Source organism: Castor canadensis, chromosome 9 (assembly GCF_047511655.1).
Source record: "Castor canadensis chromosome 9, mCasCan1.hap1v2, whole genome shotgun sequence".
NCBI classification, from domain to species: domain Eukaryota; kingdom Metazoa; phylum Chordata; class Mammalia; order Rodentia; family Castoridae; genus Castor; species Castor canadensis.
The window spans coordinates 26,590,161-26,611,346 of record NC_133394.1 but is presented as its reverse complement, the minus strand read 5'-3'; the positions used below and the strand labels follow the sequence as shown (position 1 = coordinate 26,611,346).

Sequence of the window (21,186 nt, the reverse complement as noted above, 5' to 3'; positions counted from 1 at the left end):
GAGCTAAAACTGAAAATCTTAGATGAAAACATGAGAAAATCTTTGTAACTTTGGGTTAGGTAGTGGTTTCTTACATATATCAAAATCTCCAGATACAAAAGAAATGAAATAGATTAATTTGACTTCATCAAAACTAACAACTCTTGTTCTGCAAGTGACACCAACAAGGAAGTGAGAAGACAACCCACAGAATGGTGAAAACTTATTTGCAAATCATAGATTTGATGAAAGACTTGTTCAGTATGTAAAAAGATATGTACAACCTGAATGTAAAAGGTCTAGCACCCAATTATCAATGGGCAAAAGATGGGAATAGACATTTCTTCAAAGAAGATATACAAATGAACATTAAGCACATGAAATATGCTCATCACTAAGTGTTATAACAATGCAGATCAAACTATAATAAGTTATCTTCTTACATCCCCTAAGATTGTAATAATAGCAACAAAGACAATGAAAGTAGCAGAAAGCAGGAAGTAAGTGCTAGTGAGGATATAAAAAAATTAGGCCTTCACCCATTGCTGGTGGAGGTGTCAAATAGTAGCATTACTTTGGAAAACACTTTGGTAGATCCTCACAATATTAAACTTAGAGTTGCCATATGAATAATCAGTTTTACTCAGTTATAGATCCAAGAGAAATGGAGAAAATTTCCCACATAAAAATTTGTTTTTAAAAGTCCATAGCACTATTATTCATAATAGCCAAAAGGTAGAAAAAACTCAAATGTCCACCAATTGATTAATGAATAAACAAAACATTCAGACAACAGAATATTATTTATCAATAAAAAAGAAGCATCAATTCATGCTACAACCAGGACGATTCTTTAAAACATAACCCTAATTGAAAAATCCCATCAGAATACTGCATGTTTCCATTTAATTCATAGAGAGAAAATAGATTAATGGTTGCAGAAGCTGGGAAAAGGAGGAAATTATGCCTGCCATTGGGCACAGTTTCTATTTGCACTAATGAAAATATCCTTAAAAGAGGTAATGGTGAGGATCGAATAACTGGATACACTAAAAACACTGAATTTTACATGTTAAAAGTGTAAATATTATAGTATTTATAGCTCAATAAAACAGCTATATTTTAAAATACCTGAACTTGCTCAGGAAGTGAAATAGTTTTTTTTTCAACAAATAACAAACAAAATAAAACCTCATACTCTAGACTTTCTGACACATATGTAATGTCTCTTTCTGAAAAGCTACATCATCTTTCAAGAATATAACCCTGTAGGTAGCAAGTCTTTATGCAGCACCAGCCTTCCTACCAAAGAAATTCAATTCTTTTAATACCTGCCAAATTTCCTAGTTCATACTGGCACACGGAAGAAAGAGACAAGAAGAGCGGAGTCTCTTCTCACTGAAGAGAATGACAGGTGTCATTCCTCAAATTCTCTAAAACCTCCTGGAAAACAAAAGTGATATGAAATGAAATTCATACACTACCCAAACTCTTCAGGCTGGTCAAGAGTATTTACTTCTTTTCTCTTAAATCTGCAAGTAATCCTTCTGACAAGTTATAGTAATGAACAGGTTCAACTTTTCTTATTTCTTCAAATCCAGCCTTAGAGCTCTAAGAAATACTTATGGGACTGAAAATGTAAAATAAAGCTATAACAACAATACAATACTAAAAACTCTGAGAAAGCAACATGGGACATTCTAAAGAAAGTGCCCCACAAGCAATGAATAGCATAAATAAGGTTTAACTGCATCCAGAACATTGTTTAAATTTAAATCTTTATTTTTATTATTTACTACCAGTGGCAGTGCAGTAATAATATCACCATTATAGTAAGAATATGAAGAAACAGTTTTCAGAGTAATAACATCAGTTTTTATGTTACAAAACAGTTATAACAATATATGAAGCTTGTATATGTTGTTTACAAACAATGTTTGAAGTTTAAAAGCAAGATAAGGAGTAACAATCTTTTTTTTTCAGATGCCAGTCATAAAGACTTTATTACACAATATAAGATTTAAAGATTATAAAATTGAGATAGCTAAAAATGGATTCTTCTATATGAAATTCTATCAGTTTTCTATTGCTTATATAACAAATTACCACAGTTTAGTGGCAATATGACATTTCAAGGTCAGAAGATAAGTACATGTCTCACTAGGCTGAAATCAACCAGTAGTGCTGCATTCTTTGGGAGTGTAAGGAATTTATTTACTGCTAATTTGAGTTGCTGGCAGAATTCAGTCCCTTGCACTTGTAGGGCTCATATTGCTGTTTTCTTGCTGGCTATAAGTGAAAGACAATCCCTGTTCCTTAATGACATTCATATTCTTTTGCTGAAAGCCCACTTCATGCATCTTCAAAGTCAGCAATGATAGGGCCAGTCTTTTCTAGGGTAAATCTCTGAATTTCCTTCTGCTTCTCTCTTCTGTTTTGGAGCCCATCTGGGTTCACTCTATAATAATCACCACTTTTTTTAGCTGTATTGGGGTTTGAACTCAGGGCTTCACACTTGCTAGGCTGGTGCTCTACCATTCTAGTGACACCTACATCCCTCTTTTGCTTTTATTTATTTTTAAGGTAGGATATCCTGTTTTTGCTTAGGGCTGGCCTTGGACAAGATCTTCCCAGTCTCCACTTCCCAAATAGCTAAGATTACAGGCATCAACCATTATCATGGTTTTCTAGTTGATCTCTTTGCTGATTGCTTTTCCCTCTTCACTTTCATCCTGCTAGAGAGTCACCTTCCTTAAACACTACTGTATGAATGTAACTCACACGCTCAGAAGGAGTTAATGGCTCCCCTTGTTTACTGGAAAAACAGTCTAAGCTTTTCAGCATCCTAGAGTCCTTCCAATTTTGTGAGGGTAAAACAGAAGCTGATGCTGGCAGTTATTGCTAAGAGGTAATGTAGAAATCATATTCAAATTTTAGAAGTCAAAGGAAACAGGAAAGTGTCTATTTCAAATTATTACAGATTTTAGGCCCTTCTTGGTAGTGTGCCAAGAGGCAGCCCAGAATGTGACCTTCTTCTCCATGGTGCATCTGCCCAAGAGAATGAGATAATCTCACATAATAGACTAGAGTCCCTGAAGGATTCTTGACTAAAATTCAGGTTCCTAGTTGCAAGGAAATTTTGATGTTAGTACTATGATTAGTTTCAAAGGAAACTAATTAATAAAAATTGCCTTCATGGTGTTTGCAAAAAGAAAGCCACATTAAATGTCCATAATCTCCATTTAGTCTCCAACAACAATTTCCAAGCTACCTCCCAAATGTGGGCTTAGATCTTCCACTTATTACTTAAAAAGGTTTGAATCCCTTTGACTAATAATTTGCCATGATGACTCTTCAATAAGCTTTGACTCTCCATATACGAAATTTCTACCCATGAGTAGTAGCTAAAAGAAAATGTTGGTTTCCACCAACATTCCACCTCACCCCTGTTAGAATAGCCATCATTAGCAACACCAACAACAACAGGTGTTGGCGAGGATGTGGGGAAAAAGGCACCCTCTTACACTGTTGGTGGGAATGTAAACTAGTACAACCACTCTGGAAAAAAATTTGGAGGCTACTTAAAAAGCTAGACATTGATGTACCATTTGATCCAGCAATACCACTCTTGGGAATATACCCAAAAGACTGTGACACAGGTTACTCCAGAGGCACCTGCACACCCATGTTTATTGCAGCACTATTCACAATAGCCAAGTTATGGAAACAGCCAAGATGCCCCACCACTGACGAATGGATTAAGAAAATGTGGTATCTATACACAATGGAATTTTATGCAGCCATGAAGAAGAACGAAATGTTATAATTCGCTGGTAAATGGATGGAATTGGAGAACATCATTCTGAGTGAGGTTAGCCTGGCCCAAAAGACCAAAAATCGCATGTTCTCCCTCATATGTGGACATTAAATCAAGGGCAAACACAACAAGGGGATTGGACTATGAGCACATGATAAAAGCGAGAGCACACAAGGGAGGGGTGAGGATAGGTAAGACACCTAAAAAATTAGCTAGTATTTGTTGCCCTTAACGCAGAGAAACTAAAGCAGATACCTTAAAAGCAACTGAGGCCAATAGGAAAAGGGGACCAGGAACTAGAGAAAAAGTGAAATCAAAAAGAATTAACCTAGAAGGTAACACACACACACACAGGAAATCAATGTGAGTCAACTCCCTGTATAGCTATCCTTATCTCAACTAGCAAAAACCCTTGTTCCTTCTTATTATTGCTTATACTCTCTCTACAACAAAATTAGAAATAAGGGCAAAATAGTTTCTGCTGGGTATTGAGGGGGTCGGGGGGAGAAGAAGGGGGTGGAGTGGGTGGTAAGGGAGGGGGTGGGGGCAGGGGGGAGAAATGACCCAAGCCTTGTATGCACGTATGAATAATAAAAGAAAAAAAAACAGAAAAAAAGAAAATGTTGGTTTATACACTCTGAGCCTTCTAATTTCAGACCAATGAACTTAACTGGTGGCTGCATCAGACCACTGCTTCTCTACATGAGGTCAGTAGTTCTGTGCTACAGAACAATTATCTTGGAAGGTTTTTTTTTTTTTGGTGGTACAGGGTGATTGAACTCAGCCTCGTGCTTGGCTGTATCACTTGAGCCGTGCCCCTGGTATCTTTACTGTAGTGATTTTTAGAATTGGGTCTCATGTTTACATTCCAGCTCACCTAGACCACAGCCTACTATTTACATGCCCCTTTTAGCTGGGTTGACGGGCATGTATCACCATGCATAGATATTAGTTGAGATGGGGGTCTCACTAACGTTTTGCCCAGGCCAGCCTTGAGCTATAATCCTCCCAATCTCTACCTCCTGAGTAGTTAGGGTTATAGGCATAAGCCATTGTGTCTAGCTTCTGGGAAGCTTTTAAAATGCCATCCCCATAGTCTCTGATTTCATTGATTTGTTTGGGGTAGAGGAATTGGGTATGTTTTTAAACAGCTTCCCAGGGGATTATATCGTGTTACAAAGATTGGGAACTACTGCATTAGCTTGACTGCAATTTGACTCCAGATGTGGAGATTACAGAGTCTTCTTAACATTGACTAAAGTTTTCCTGAATTATGCCTGGATGTGACTCTGAATTAAAAGACACTAACATGATAATTTTTCTTTTTTATTTCAAAATGATATGAGATATGGTTTCAGGAAATAGATTCAATCACCATCCTAGATTTATAATATTCCGTTGTAAAATGTGTGTGGCTCCCCATCAGTTGAAAATAGGCACAGGAAAGGGAGAATGATTCACTTAGTTCTCCTATCAATATAACAGAATCAGCCATGGCTCCTGGGATCATGCAACAAGCATTTTGTTCTTCTTGTCCTAATTCAGCTCTCTGGGAAGATGAATGTGCTTTGGTTCAGTGCTTTTATATTTTTCCAGCCAAGATATATGCTGTCAGTTTAGATATCTAGTTATAATTTAATGAGTCTGTGACCCCTTTTTATTCTGTAATCATGTGTATAATTATTTCTTCTGTGAGTCACTTAGTTGAGTTAGGTGAAACAGAACATGTAAAAGGTAGCCGAAGCTTATGAAATCTGTATTTTGTTGAAATCTATTTTCATTTCATGAAAATCATTACGGGAGACCCTGTTGGAACTACTCCTTATCCTATAAAGAGAATCTAATTTACGATAGCTTGATTAAAGATTTTTCAGCTTTGCAATGGTAAAATGAATTTAAGAGAAACTACATTTCGAATTTTGAATTTTAATTTTTTCCTAGGCCAGCAGTATGAATTATGACGCTCACTCACAATGCTGGGCAGGGCAGTGAGCCATTCAATCATAAGGGTAAGTAATTCATACTCTGCAGGGGTCTGTGCTGCTAAGCTAGGATATTTATTACATTACATGTATTAAATACATTTTCAGCTTACATGGATTTATCAGGGCATAATCACATTCTAAGTTGAGGCATATCTTTAGTTTTTGTTATGGACTGGATGTATATTAAATTCTGCTATTGAAGCTTTAACTTTCAATGTTTTGGAGATAGGGCTTTTGAAGAGGTGATAAAAGTTAAATGAAACCATGTGGGTGGGGTCCTGATCAAACAGGATTAGTGTGCTTATAGGAAGAGACCCCAGATAACTCATGCTTTCCCTCTCTCTTGCCACTTGTACACATAAAAAGAAATGATTTGAGCACACAAGAAGAAGGTAGCCATCTTCTACCCAAAGGACAGCTTCACTAGATACGATCATGCTAGCATTTTGATCTTGGAGTTCCATTCTTTAGAATTATGAATAAATAAATTTCTGTTTTGTAATCCACCCATTCTATGGTATTCTTTTATGGCAACCAGGCAAATAGTTTTGAAGGCTTCCTACCTGTTCATTTATATCTCTAGACCACATACTTTGAAAAGTATATACTTGTTCATTCTACATCTCTTGTTTTTAGCACCATTATTGGCACATATCAGGTACGCTGGCATGAAAGCAAGGTAGTAGAGAGGTTAAGAGCCCAGTTTTACAATCAAACAGATTTAGGCTTGAATACTAACTCCGTTACATGTAGAGAAGTTAATTGTACTCTCTACTTCATATATGCAAAGTATTATACATTTGTTAAAGAAAGATACCTCATATTGTAAAGATTAGAGTAGTTAGGAATGCCAAGTTAGAGTCTTATAAACTTTCCTGATACTGGTATAATTTCTTATTGAAAGAATGAATGAGATCTAAGCATTAGGAATGATGGTAGGATCTCCAGGGTCTTCCCTGAAATGACTTTGGAAAGGATGGTGCCTTTTATTCATACTAGATTAAATTATAAACTTTTGTTAAAAGTCTATACAAATTGAATTAAATGGTGTTACATGACAAAGTGGTAATTAGGACTCTACTAGTTCCAGACTACAAAAATCTAGTTCTTTTAGAGACAACTTGATTCAATTGTATTGGGAATTTCTCCTTGCCATTTGCCTCTGTAAATGTTGGCTTTATTTTGCAAGTCTGGTTATTTTTAAGAATGCAGACTAAAGGCACCTCTGGGTTTTTGTAGTTAAAGACTAGACAAGAGGAAAGAGATCTTTCCCAACAAATTTCCCTTATAAAAACCATGAGAAAAAATTCTAGTTAATATACTTTTGATGACATGTTAATTATTAGGCAAATGAATGAGGCTGGTGTGAGGGATGCCATGCTGATTGGGTCATAAAGCCAATCTTAATGGTATGTGAGGTTTTTTGTGTGTGTATCTGTGTGCATGTGTGTGTGTATGTGTGTGTGTGTGTGTGTGTGAAAAATAGTGGTGGTGTCATTTTAAATATATAAAACAACACAATTGGCTTATGAACTATGTCTAGGGATAAGATAATACTGCTTTTTCTTCTTCCTGAGCAGAGTGTTACAGACTAAATTTACATAACCCTCCATGGAAAGGAAATACTATAATGTTTCCTAATGAATCACTTCCCATCATTGGATAAGGCAGTTGTTCAGAATGTTAACAAACTACTTGTATTGGTGAGATTAGAAAGTAGAAAGGAATTAAATAAAGAGAAATTTTCCTAAATTTTATAAGCCGAAGAGTTACATCTGACCCCACTGCTGTAAATGGATGTACTGTGGGATAAATGGAATGTGCTTCTATGTCTCAACTATAGGCAAATGTGGACCTTATTTTTCTAGTTCCTGATTTGACAAACATACTTAAACCCCCAATGAGCTTTAAACACTTTCATGAGGGAACAAAGTGGAATCTTGAAGAGACTATCATTTATGCAATTTAAATTTTATTAACTTTTAAAAATCACATCAAAGCTAAACATAATTCTATTTGGGAACCTCACTCTAGCCCAATTATTGGAATAAATCTAGGCCCTGAAAGTGTGTCTTGGGGAGAAATACAGAAAGCAGAGGCAGCCATGAAGCTTACTTGCTTATTTCACTGAGGTTTCTCATGCTTAGTGTAAATGCTTCAAATTTGATAAGCCCAAGAGATTTCTCAACCTAAGATTTAAAAATATCCCCTCATATAGATTGTTTTACTAGAAAGCTTTAGTTGTAATGAAAAATTAGGTTATTTTGCCATCGTTTAAAGCCTAAAGGGGTCTAGTCATCACCTTGTTAACCAAAATGTTGCTGTGACCTTACCCAGATAAGGTCACATTGCAGTTTAAGTCAAATAAAGAAGTCAACTTCTTAAAATGACAGAACCACTACTGTGCCAGTGAATTACTTAAACTACTGGGGTCTTAGTGCAATCTGTAATGAAGAATAATTGTATGCATTACATTCAATATTTGTCAAAGTTATAAATAAGTCCAAAATAACAAAACTTGTTGCATATTTCAGTGACCACAGGCTTTTTGAATCTGTAAAAGAAAACCTCTCTCAATTCTAAATTTGAGTTCAGCACAGAATTCCTATCGTTAACTGCCTGACTGTAACCTGTGTTTTAATCACACCGCAAAAGCCAAGTTCAGCAAGAATGGTCATCACAGATCAGATAATGATTTCAAGCAACACAAAACAGGACTCTTTTCTGAGCTGCCTTAAATCAAAGAAATTCATTTTAATGACTTGAAACCACTTTGAGTCGACTTTTATGCTCCCATTTTATAGCAATTAAGATAAGCATATTTCTCTGTAATGATGTAGCGTCAGGATCACAAACCCATACGCCTGCTTTTAAAGGAAAGAATGGTTGGATTTTACAAGAGTGTTTATCCTACTACTCATTTCTGAAACTGCCTTTTCAAATTACCCTCTCCAGCACCTAAAAAAAAAAAAAAGAAGAAGAAAATGCAAGTCTGCAATATGTAAAAATCAAAACCATCAGTCAACTACACTCTGAAAAGATGGATTCACTAATTATGAGGCAAATGAAACTGGATTGAGAAACAAATACATGAAGATCAAGTTATCTATTTAATCCAAATATAGTACTTTAGAGCTTTTAGCATATTTACAATATAAAACATAACTAGTTCTGGCATCACAAATCACTAGGAAGGGGTAGGTTTTTCAATATATAGAAAATTGTTTAGTTAGATTATAACATAATATCCATTTAATACTTTATGGAATGCCACACCAAAAAATATTCTCATATTGAAAAGATATTTGTAAATATTCAAATCACAAAGGGATAAAAGGAGATGGTGAAAGTCTGATTTTTGCTGAGTAAGGACTTCATTTTATAAAAGTCAGTAGAAAAAAATCACAAGAAGTTTGTATTGAATTGCTATTTTCTATAAATCAAAACAAAATAAATTAAAAAGAAAATCATCTAGTAGAGAAACATGATAAAGAAATATGAAAGAGGGTAAATATTCTTGGTGTGATAAGATCTCACAAAAATTAATTGAATATTAGGCTTGTAAAATATAAATAATGAAAAATATGTACAATTTTTAAAAGAACAAAACTGAATGCTGTTAATAATAGAAATGCAAAATAATATCATGTTTTCCCACTGAAAACATGAAGGTTTACAATGTGACTCCTTACTACTACTGCATTGGAGCTTTAGGAATTAGAATCTAGTTGCAAAAATTGCTTTTTTCAGCTCCTGCTCTCTACAGGAAATACCATGCTGGGAGTGAAATGGCCAGGCTGCAAAGGCACTGGCCCCTGGTGCCAGGAGAGAGACTTAACCTCCCAGTCCCAATAGCTACCCTTCAAAGAAATCTACAGATGCACTTTTCCTGGCTTCTGTTTCATCTTGTCTATGAGTTGTGACACTGGTATGGGCAAGGTGAGGTCACTGGGAATTCCTCTCTCTCCAATTTTGGCTCAGACTGTACCGAAATTCATTCTTCACACAGATAAAACATTCATACTTTTCTCCTAATGCAAGAGAGCATTTGGATCTAGTGCTAGGCCTTATGACCAGGGGCTCCATTACTATTTGAAAAATGGACTAAGGAATTTCAGTTTTGTAAACAGGCATTATAGTAACTGGTGGCACAAGTGTAACTAGAAATGACATTAAAAACTTTAAACAGTGCTATATATATTACTATACAAAATATATTACTATGGCAATTTCAATTGATAAAATCTATCCTTTGTATTCAATGTAAAATTTATAAGGCTAACAATAGAAAAGAACATAAAAACTTTAAAAATTATGGAACTTTCATAATTTTACTTACCTCCTCAGGTTTGTAAAATAAGGGAAAACCACCACAAGAGATTTTATTCTGGGTAATTTTTCTTTTTTATTATCCCAAGTTTTTTTTTTTTTTTCCCAAAGAATAGGTAATTCCTATATAATTAGACAAAAAGCAAATATTTTTAAATTTCCTGTAAATTGGCATGGGAAATTTATGCATGAAATAGTTGAAGAATATTCAGTTCCAGACATTTTACATTTTCTTCTTGAATCATCTTAGAAACTAAAAATATTATATATGTTTAGTATCTATCTCTTCCATTTATAATTATCACCATCTATCTATATCTCATAATCTCTAACACTTCTTGGGCATTCACAGTTATGTTTTCTGTTTTTATCAAAAGATTATTTCAAAACAGATCTATTTACATTTGGATTAGGAGTATATTGAAAAGAATGATGTCCAGTGTGGTCTCTGCTTTAAAAAGGAGTGCTAACAAGAGGAACAACCAGCTTATCCTCCTAGTAATAAAGCCCAGGTAACTGACTGAGTTTTGGGGAAGTCTTCTAAAAGACTGGAACCAAGATTTTGTGTGTGTGTGTGTGGTGCTGGTGATTGAATACAGGGCCTCATTCATGCTAGGCAAGTGCTCTACCAGTGAGCTATACTTCCAGCCCAAAAATCTTAAGATCTACAGTGGTAAGTAGATTTCTTGATTTTAGTACACTTTAATATTTTGGTTTCTTAGTTTTCCTTTGTCCTCCTATGTCATTTATTTACTACTTTTCTATTATTCATTTTAATACTTTAACATATATTTTATCCTTTCAAATCTCCTTAAACTCTTTGTAGAAGAAGCCAGAAGCAGGATTGTTAAGATTATGGGTTAGCAAACTACACAGTGGCCCTCTGGTCTGTTTTTTGGTAAGTACTTGAGCTAAGAATTCTTCTACATTTGTAAAGATTTACAAAAAGTGAAAGCATGCATGCTTAAGGAAAAACAAAAAGTGAACACATGCATGCATAAGCAAAGGAGAAAATATAACAGAGACAAGTGCCTCACAAAGCCTAAAATATTTGCAGGACAAGTTTGCCAACCCCTGAAATGAAATTAGATATATGGCTGCATAGCTAGTCAGCTACATCTTTGGAGTCTCTCAAAATCCTCCACAATAGATACTTAGTACCAACTCCTCTCTTAATACAATACATACTCATCTTAATATAATATAGTGTTCAATCTATTATGATCAGTTCATTCAAGTGTTTATTCTAAGACTTGTCCTTTCAATGAGATCATATCCGCTCTTATCTCGCTACTCTGTGCATATGGATCATTCCATTTGTAATTTTCTTCCCACTTCTATTATTTACTGAATTCCCTAGCAATCCCAACCTTTGTGACTGTCAAATTATAGGCTGTCACATGGTGTCTACAGCCTGCAATGTTTACATCCTCTTTTACCTATACTAACTTATTCATGTTTTGTTCCACTACGAGATGCTAAACCACTTAGGTGCAGGTGATATTCTATGTCTTTTAGTAGTTTCTAATATATCCCACACTTTTCCAGCTTCTTATAAAGCAGTGCTTCTTAAAGTGCACGATTTGTAGATATGGAGAAAAATTGGCAATATAGATTTTGAGCTTCTCATAAAAGGCACTCAACAATAATCTATAGTGTCTGAGATTTGAAGTTTCCTAACATGCACCAGAAATCATTTTTAGTTATACTAAAGCTTAAGAAAATGGATCTGCATTTACCAATTCACCAGAGATATGTCTTGTCAGTACACAGCGACTCCCTAGTTTCTGTGATCAAGTGATCATTCACTACTCTCATGAAGGAAAAGTCACAAAGCAGTGTGGTGGTTGGGCTTGACAGTTACCTTTGCCTTCCACAGAACACACTTCACACTTCAGTTAGAAGTGGCCGTGGACATCCAGTACCAAGAGAATTTTAGATCTCTGCAGTGTACTTCTTGCCACCACACCCATCTGTTGGATTTCAGTGGTTACATTTAGAGGATTTCACTAAATGTGGTTTACATTCCAGTTCACCTAAGTTTACCACAAGTGAATCAGAAACCCTGGTAGTCCTGTAATTAGCTTGTTGAAAAGGTGGTAGGATCTCCGAACCTCTCTTACAAACTGATGTTCATCACTCCCACACTATACAGCTGACTGCAAGGTTATATAACAATGGTTTACACTCTCCGTGTTTAGGAAAGACCAAATATCACAGCTCAAAGTGGTCAGGTATTTGGGGATGAATAACAGTTGATGCTCTACTTCCTCTTTGCTTAAACTTACTTAAGTTCTTTTAAGGGAGTTTATGTAAAGATCATCACACTTTAATTTTTAATAAATCAAAAGAAATACCTGGATAATCTTTCTTGTGTTATTTTAATATTCTATTTTTTCCTCTTAGAGAGTTTTCTTGGCTTTTTGAGAAAAATTACAGACAACGTGCCTAGCAGATGTGCTTTGCTCATGAAAATGTGATATTATATAATAAATCTTACCAGTTTCTTTTATATGCATTATTTGGAAAATAAAAAAATCAATTTAGACAACAAAGAAAACTTTGTTCCCAAGTAAAGTAATGTAAAATTGATTTTATAATAAAGTCCATGGTTTTATAGTTGATCAGAATTCTAGTTAGAATCAAGTGTGGCAAAGTATCAATGCCTTTTATACTGTAATTCTAAAGTAAGCATGCACTATACATAATAGAAGCACAATTGAAACTTTCATAGCTAACTTACATTTTTTACAAGTGTGTCCTACATAAACAATCCATTTATGGGGGATGGGAAAAAGAAAGCAATGGGGGAATTTAATTTATATATATGCATATATGGAAATTATATTTTGAAATTCCTTTGTACAATTAATATATATTAATAAAAATGTTTAGAAATCTCAGGAAAGCCAACTGGAAGAAAAGTAGTTTATTTAAAAGTATCTATTTAAAAAGACACTGGATTTAAAAAAGGAGGTGAATAATTGATTGCCCTATGTGGACAAAATAAATGTTACTGGCTCTAAAGTGTATTGGTTAACGTACAAATCTGAAGAACTTTCTTTCCACCTCCCCTGCTCAATGCTAAGTGGTGAAGAGACCAAGGGGGCTGGGGAGGGAACAGTTTACCAGAATCACTTTACACATAGCAACAGAGAAAACCACACATTTTAATACCACTCTACTACTTGAGCAATACTTCCCAGCCCCACATTTTAGTATCACATGGACAATGAGCATTGTTTGAATAAAAGATCTTTCTTCCTACTCATTCAACTATACTTTACCAATGCCAATGACAGCAGAAACATATATTTTAAATTCCTTGCACTCCTCCCAAAAAACTACTCCAGAAACCAGTGAGTTAAAGGCATGGTCTTTGGCTTGGCACTGTTGGAAGATGGTGGAAACTTTAAAGGGGTAGGGCCTAGTAAGAAGACTTAGGTCATGAGTAGGGTGCATTTGAAGAGGATTGTGGGATTCTGGTCTTTCTCCTCTTTTTCCTTCCCAATAGCCATGAGGTTCATGCACTTTGTTCTGCTCCATAAAATAACATAAAATATCTCTGTTTCTTTTTCCATGTGACTGCCATTAATACATGAAACTACTATTGATATAAATTATTCTTTTAAATTTTATATAAATATTTTTATATTAACTTTGGTTAATTTCATGGATAGTTCTTACATTTGTAGGTAATTTCTATTGTCAAAACCATTAAGTAAATGAGATAAATAATATCAGAACTCTAGGCACTACACGTATGTTGCTTTCTATATTTCAAATCATCTGGAATGAGTTATATTTTTCTTTCTCTACTTGTTATTGGTTTTAAGAGAAAGTTGTCATATTACTTGCACCTTTCCTGCTATTACTGCAATTTTTTTTTTGTCTCATATATGGAAGCAATTATTCTCAAACTGGATGCTTTGATAAGACTATAACATCAACAAGAAAGTATGACACAATCTTCTAATATCTAGAGTGACTTTACATATTTTTCAACATGCTATGCAACTGTTTAAGCATAAGATTCAAAGCAGTGTCAGAATGTTCTGTGTCTGCCATGTCACAGCACACAGCATAAAATAACTCATCTACAAAATATCTGAACCACTTCCTTCTCTGTGTATATTATTAGTATAGCATGTATCTCAGTTCATTTTGTATTGCTATTAACAAACACCTAAGGTTGGATAATTTTTAAAACAAAGAGGATTTTTGGCTCATGATTCTGGTGACTGCAGGGTCCAAATATTGGTGCCTAGATCCTGGCCAAGTCCTGCTGGTTGTATCACAACATGACAGAAAAGCAGAAAGGGACCAGCTGCATGTAGAAGGGCCAAGGTCCAAGATAGCCTACTTTAGAACAATTCACTCTCACAAGTTAATCTAGTAACAGGAGACCTGACTTGCTCTTACTAGAAAGAATTAATGAGGGTGGAGACCTGTGATCTAATTACATCCCCCTAGGCCCCACCTCTTAAAGGTCCCATCACCTCAATGCCACCACACTGGGGATCAAGCTCCCATTATATGAACCTTTGGAGACAAACCATGTCCAAACTCTAACACAGCACCATTTGGTCTGCCACTTTTTTGTGTTTATCTTCCTTCTCTGTGGTTTCCATGTTCATATCATGTATCTCTTTCCTTCAGTATGTGTTTGTTTGTTTGTAAAAATTTGAGGTCAGTAGAATCATAGAAGGGGAAAGAAGATAAAGTAGAAATTATTACGTGATTTTTTAAAGAAAAGATATATCACATAGTATAAGAACTCAGTACCTACATTGCACATATTGGGTTTGTCCTAAGAATAATTACACAGTTTCCAATTTTATTTGTGATGGAAAAAAATTATACATTAATACAACACTTTCTACATGAGAGCAAGAAATATAACAGTTCTTTCCAAACTTCTGAAAAGATGCTGCCTCCTGCTTAATGAAAGTGCATTTATTCAAATCATATCATTGCTCCAAATGGTTATAATCGGATATTCTGAAATGTATGAGCCTGGGACTGAAAGATTTCTCATCTCAGTTTGGGATATAGATTTATATCAACTTTGAAAGAATCAAAAGGAGAAATTCTCAAGCAAAGCGTTTCAAATACATTTCCATTTAAGCTACAAAACTACTTCTATTCAGGTACTCCAGGGTATTAAAACCATCCATAGCTTCTGATTAAGAAATGCTTCAAAATTTTTTCAGTAGATAAGAGCTTTTGTCCTCACAAGCATCCCGTCACTTACTCAGCCAGATGCGTTTATTTTATTAATTAAACATTTCAAAGCACAATCTATATTAATCCAAGTTATTTGTTGAATTACATTAAATGGAGATCCATTTCTCACTTTTGATTATTAAAATAAGAGCTTCTGAAATACTATTTTACTGTCATAATGGCATTTAATAACTCTCCAAAAAGTATACTTAATGAACTTTTCAAAATCAAAATTCACTACCAGTAAGTCTAAATGTCCTTTACTGTACCTGAATTACTATGATTAATAAAAGTGTCTTTAATCACTCCAAGGGTGTTTTAATTTCCAAGGTTTTTTTCTGTGCTGGAAATAGCTCCATACAAGCTTAGCTTTTTATTCAATGTTGACATATTATTTATTAAATCCATAGAGAATTTACTGGAAAGACACTTAAGAGCCTCATGAAAATGCTCATAAAATCAAAATATGGTGTCTCAAAATAGCATTTGTAGCCTCAACAGGAAGTGTGGGGCATGTGGAGGATGAAGCAGGGAGAATAGTATATCTCTGAGAATATATGTGTAAGGAACTTTATGCTGCGTGACTGTAATAATGGACAGCAATAATAATAATGCATCTCGAAAATAAGATTGCATTTCAGGATAAAAATAGTACTATATTAAATTAAAAAAAAATAATTTGAAAAAGTATCCTTCAGAACTCTTTCACATTTGACAAAAAAAGTTGTGATTTTTATATATTTGTTGATTTAAGCTTTTATGGGTTATTAAAAAAATTTTTTTTCTTTATTACTTCTTTAATCACCTATATACCTATTTAATGGTAACCAAACATTTTAGTTTCAACCTGATTATGAATCTCAGATTAGAAGCAATGTGAGCATTAATACTTTGATAATACTACTGATCATATGAAAATCTTTAACTAGAATTTTTTTCATAAGGCAAGCATGGTGGTGTACATCTATAATCCCAGCTACTTCAGAAACAGAGATAAGAGAATTGTGCTTAGAGGACAGACTCTACAAAAAGTTAGCAAGACTCCATTCCCAGACAAGGCAGCACAGGTCTGTAATCCCAGCTATGCAGGAGGTGCAGGTAGGAGGACCATCTTAGGAGGGTCCCAGGCAAAACTGTGAGACCCCCATCTGAAAAATAACTAAAATAAAAAAGGGTCTGGGGTATGACTCAAGTGGTAGAGCACTTGCCTAATGATCCTGAGTCCCTAAGTTTAAACCCTAGCACTACTAAAAAATTTTACTTTACACTAATCATTACTAAAATCAAAATAACCCTAAATTATATGACAAAATTTGCCAAACATAATTTGTTGTGAGTTTGATCAAATAAATCTGCAATGTTTTCTCAAAGTTCTTACTTTAGAACTTTAATCACTGCATATTATCTGAAGATATTTTATATATCAGAAATAATTTTGATTATGGTAAGTATTTTGACAGAATATGTAAAATTGCCTAATGGTGAAATTATTTTAGATATTTTTATCCCAGTCTAAAGCTGGAATATTTACTGAATAGTACTAAAAATTGTCAAATGGCATAGTACTGCTTCAATAACATAAGCTATAAACTGTATACTCTAGTCATAGTATCTGGAAATAAATAAAATGAATTTTTTTCATTTTTGAAGAAAGTAGAGCTTCGTAATTCTTTATGATTATAAGGTGGTTCACTAGAGTTAAAAAAATAACAGCACTAATTCTAGAGGATACATTCCATTTGAAATCAAAAACAAGAACTCTTGTTCTCCCTGCTTTGTGGTTATTATTGCTTTCTTTTTAAGGTGTGTGTCCTTTGAACTCACCATCCTCCTGCCTCCACCTCCAAAGTGCTGGGATTACAAGTGTACACCACCATGCCCTGTTGTTCCTCAAAGTTCTTTCAGGGAGAAAGCTAAGATGGCGACTAGAGGGAGGAAGCAGACTGTGAGCTCTATAAATCAAAAATTTTGCTGAGATGCTGGAGCCAAACTTGGCAGAAAAAAAAAAAACCAAGAAGAAGCAAAACTCCAACACACTGAAACTCCAGCCCACACAAAGCTTCTCCATACCACATTACACTGAAAAAACAGGAGGGATCCCATGCTGCCACATGTCAGCTCCAAAACTACTTGGGAGACACAGACCAACACAGCCACCCCTGAAATAAACCAGCATAACCCCCTGGACAGACTGACCTTCACCCCACAAAATTAAAAAAAAAACTGAATAATAAACAAGTGACTGAAAAGGAACATGCAGCAGAGGGGGTGGGGTGCTCTGAGTGCACCAGAGAATGGGGGAGAAGCAAGGAGCTGATCTCCACAGGAACTTTCAGTAAACAAAGCTTGGAAAGGTAGATGGGCTGACAGTGGGCGGGTGATGAGTTGCTGCCTGAAATAGGGCAGATAGCAGTCCACAAAGCTTGTCTCCTGAACCAGTGAACTACATCCAAAGACAAATGATGTTGCAAAATTGAAAAACAGTCAACAAACCAGCATAACATGCTGACAGAAGAGAGCTGGCTGATGGATTTTTAACCTTGCCCCAGAGAAAGGGCATAAGGCAAAGTAACAAGCCCCTAATAAACCAACACAGTGAGAACCCAACTCCAAAGCAGGATGGCTGGTGGGCTACAGAGCTGATCTCCAGAACCTAAGGCCAAGACACACCTCACTGAGGGAGGAGCTGACTAAGCAGCTATGGCTGAAAGACAGGAAAAAAAACTGGCCAGTCTCCCCAACCACCTGGCAAGGCTAAGACAGAGCTTCTGCTTAAATACCAACACCAGGACTGGATGCTGAGGGTGTAACACCAGATCTACTAAGACTGAAATTCTATTGTTCCTGAACCTGGAATTTTTTTTTTTCCTCCAAGTGTTTGTCTTGCTTGCTGTTTGTTTGTCCACCATCTCTCCTTGTTGATTTCTTTGGTTCTCTTTTTTTCTTTTTCTTTTTTCTCTTTCTTGGTTTCATTAGTTTTACTACTGTAAGTTAGCTAATACTAAATTACACACAGACCAGGGACAGAAGCAGCACCAAGTGGAATAATGGGAAGACAAAAAAAGTATGGAAACCATTCTCCCCCCAAAATAAATTAGTACAAGATTCAGAGGGAAATGAAGAAAAGGATACCAGTTCCAAACTCCAACAAAACAAAGTTAGACTATCCCAAGGAACCCAAGGAAGTCCACAAGAACACTTTGGAAGAAGAAATCCTGCAAGAAATCACTGAGATTTTCAGGGAGATGTTACTAGACATGGTCAACCAAAATGTACAGGAGACATTCAAGATTCCAAGACAACAAAAATAAAGAGTGTGAGAAGACACAAAAACAAATAAGTGAACTTGTAGGAGCTCTAAATAAATACCAAAGTGAAAAAGAGAACACCACAAATAGAGAGATAAATGAATTAAAGAAGATTACAGAAAGTGGAGAGATCTCCCATGCTCATGGATTGGTAGAGCCAACATAGTAGAAATGTCTATACTACCAGAAGCAGTCTACGTTTAATGCAATTCCTATCAAAATCCCAATGACATTCATCAAAGAGATTGAAAAATCTACCCTAAAGTTCATTTGGAAACACAACAGGCTGTGAATAGCCAAGGCAATACTCAGCAAAAAGAACAATGCTGGAGGTATCACAATGCCCAACTTCAAACTATATTACAAAACAATAGCAATAAATAAAACATGGTGCTGGCACAAAAACAGACATGAAGACCACTGGAATAGAATAGAAGACCTGGATATGAATCAACACAACTATACCACCTTATTTTTGACAAAGGTGCCAAAAATATACGATGGAGAAAAGACAGACTCTTCAACAAATGTTGCTGGGAAAAGTGGTTATCCATCTGCAAAAACCTGAAACTAGATCCATGTTTATCATCCTGTACTAGTATCAACTCAAAAATGGATCAAGGACCTTAATGTCAGACCCGAAACTCTGAAGTTAGTACAGGAAAGAGCAGGAAACACTCTGGAAGTAACAGGTATAGGCAAGGACTTCTTCAATAGAACCCCAGCAGCTCAGCAACTAGGAGAAAGGATGGACAAATGGAACTTCATAAAATTAAAAAGCTTCAGCACAACAAAAGCAATGGTCTCTTAACTGAAGAGACCACCCACAGAGTAGGAGAAAATATTTGCCAGCTATACATCAAAGGACTGATAACCAGAATATTCAGGGAACTCAAAAAACGAAACTCTCCCAAAATCAATGAGCAAATAAAGAAATGGGCAACAGAACTTTCTCAAAAAAAAAAAAAAAAAAAAAGACTCAAATGGCCAAAAACACGTGAAAAAAAAAATGCTCACCATCTCTAGCTATAAAGGAAATGCAAATCAAAACCACACTAAGATTCCACCTAACTCCTGTTAGAATAGCCAACATCAAAAACACCACCAACAACAGGTGTTGGTGAGGATGTGGGGAAAAATGAACCCTAATCCACTGCTGGTGGGAATGCAAGCTAGTGCAAACGCTCTGGAAAAATGTTTGGAGGCTTCTCAAAAACCTAAACACAGATCTGCCATATGACCCAGCAATCCCACTCCTGGGGATATACCCAAAGGAATGCGACTCAGGTTACTCCAGAGGCACCTGCACACCCATGTTTATTGCAGCACTATTCACAATAGCCAAGTTATAGAAACAGCCAAGATGCCCCAGCACTGATGAATGGATTAAGAAAATGTGGCAGTTTATTCAGCCATGAAGAAGAATGAAATCTTATCATTTGCAAGTAAATTTATGGAACTGGAGAACATCATCCTGAATGAGGTCAGCCAGGCTCAGAAGACCAAAAATTGTATGTTCTCCCTCATACGCGAACTTTAGATCTATGGCAAATGCAGCAATGTTGTTGGACTTGGGTCACATGACAAGGGAAGAGGACATACGGGAGATATGGGGATAGGTAAGAAACCCAAAACATAAGAGTGTTTGATGTCCCCACTGCAGAGGAACTAATACAGAAACAAAGCAAACAGAGGTCAGCATAAGAAGGGGTTCAGGAACCAGTGTAAAGATCAGTTAGAGATGAATCAACTTGGGTTGTAACACATTTATACATGGAAGCAAATGTACAAATGTACATTTGCTGTATATTGAGATAAGGATAGCTGTATAGCTGTGTATTGAGATAAGCTGTATATTGAGATTTGCTGTATATTGAGATAAGGATAGCTGTATAGCTATCCTTATCTCAACTAGCAAAAACATTTTGTCTTTCTTATTATTACTTATGTCTTCTCTTCAACAAAATTAGAGATAAGGGCAGAACAGGTTCTGGCTGGAAGTGACGGGGGATTGGGGAGGAGAGGGACGGGTCAGGGGGCAGGGGGGAGAAATGGCCCAAACAATATATGCACATGTGAATAAATGAATTAAAAAAGTTCTTTCATATTTCCAATCAATGTTGAGAAATATTTTCTTTCCTCAAGATACACAGAGATATTTCAATATGAGATATCTTAACACAGAGCTATATACCTAACATGGAGAAAATATGGGGTTTTTCATTTTTCCCAGCCAGATGTAAATACCTGTTATGCCAGGCATGACTAAAAGGAAAAAAATCTTAATTTTTAGACATATCTCCTATCAGATAAATAAGGATTTCTTTATAGTAATAATAAGGATGTGTTTAAAATATCAATAAAAATACTGTATATTTGAATGTCCTTCTCTCAAAAAACCACAATTATAATGAAAGACATGCTATTAATTTGTAACTGTATTTTTTTACATTTTTTTATTATTTTATTATTCATATGTGTATACAAGGCTTGGGTCATTTCTCCCCCCTGCCCCCACCCCCTCCCTTACCACCCACTCCGC

The 21,186-nt window shown here is 35.5% G+C and overlaps 1 protein-coding gene and 1 pseudogene across 4 annotated transcripts in view; both read right to left on the bottom strand.

The window, feature by feature from the left end:
• Positions 1-21,186, bottom strand: part of Grid2 (glutamate ionotropic receptor delta type subunit 2) — a 1,442,266-nt gene that overhangs the window by 522,547 nt on the left and 898,533 nt on the right. The window lies entirely within an intron of this gene.
• LOC109677609 (inhibitor of growth protein 2-like) overlaps positions 1-21,186 on the bottom strand; it is a 148,947-nt pseudogene that overhangs the window by 126,200 nt on the left and 1,561 nt on the right.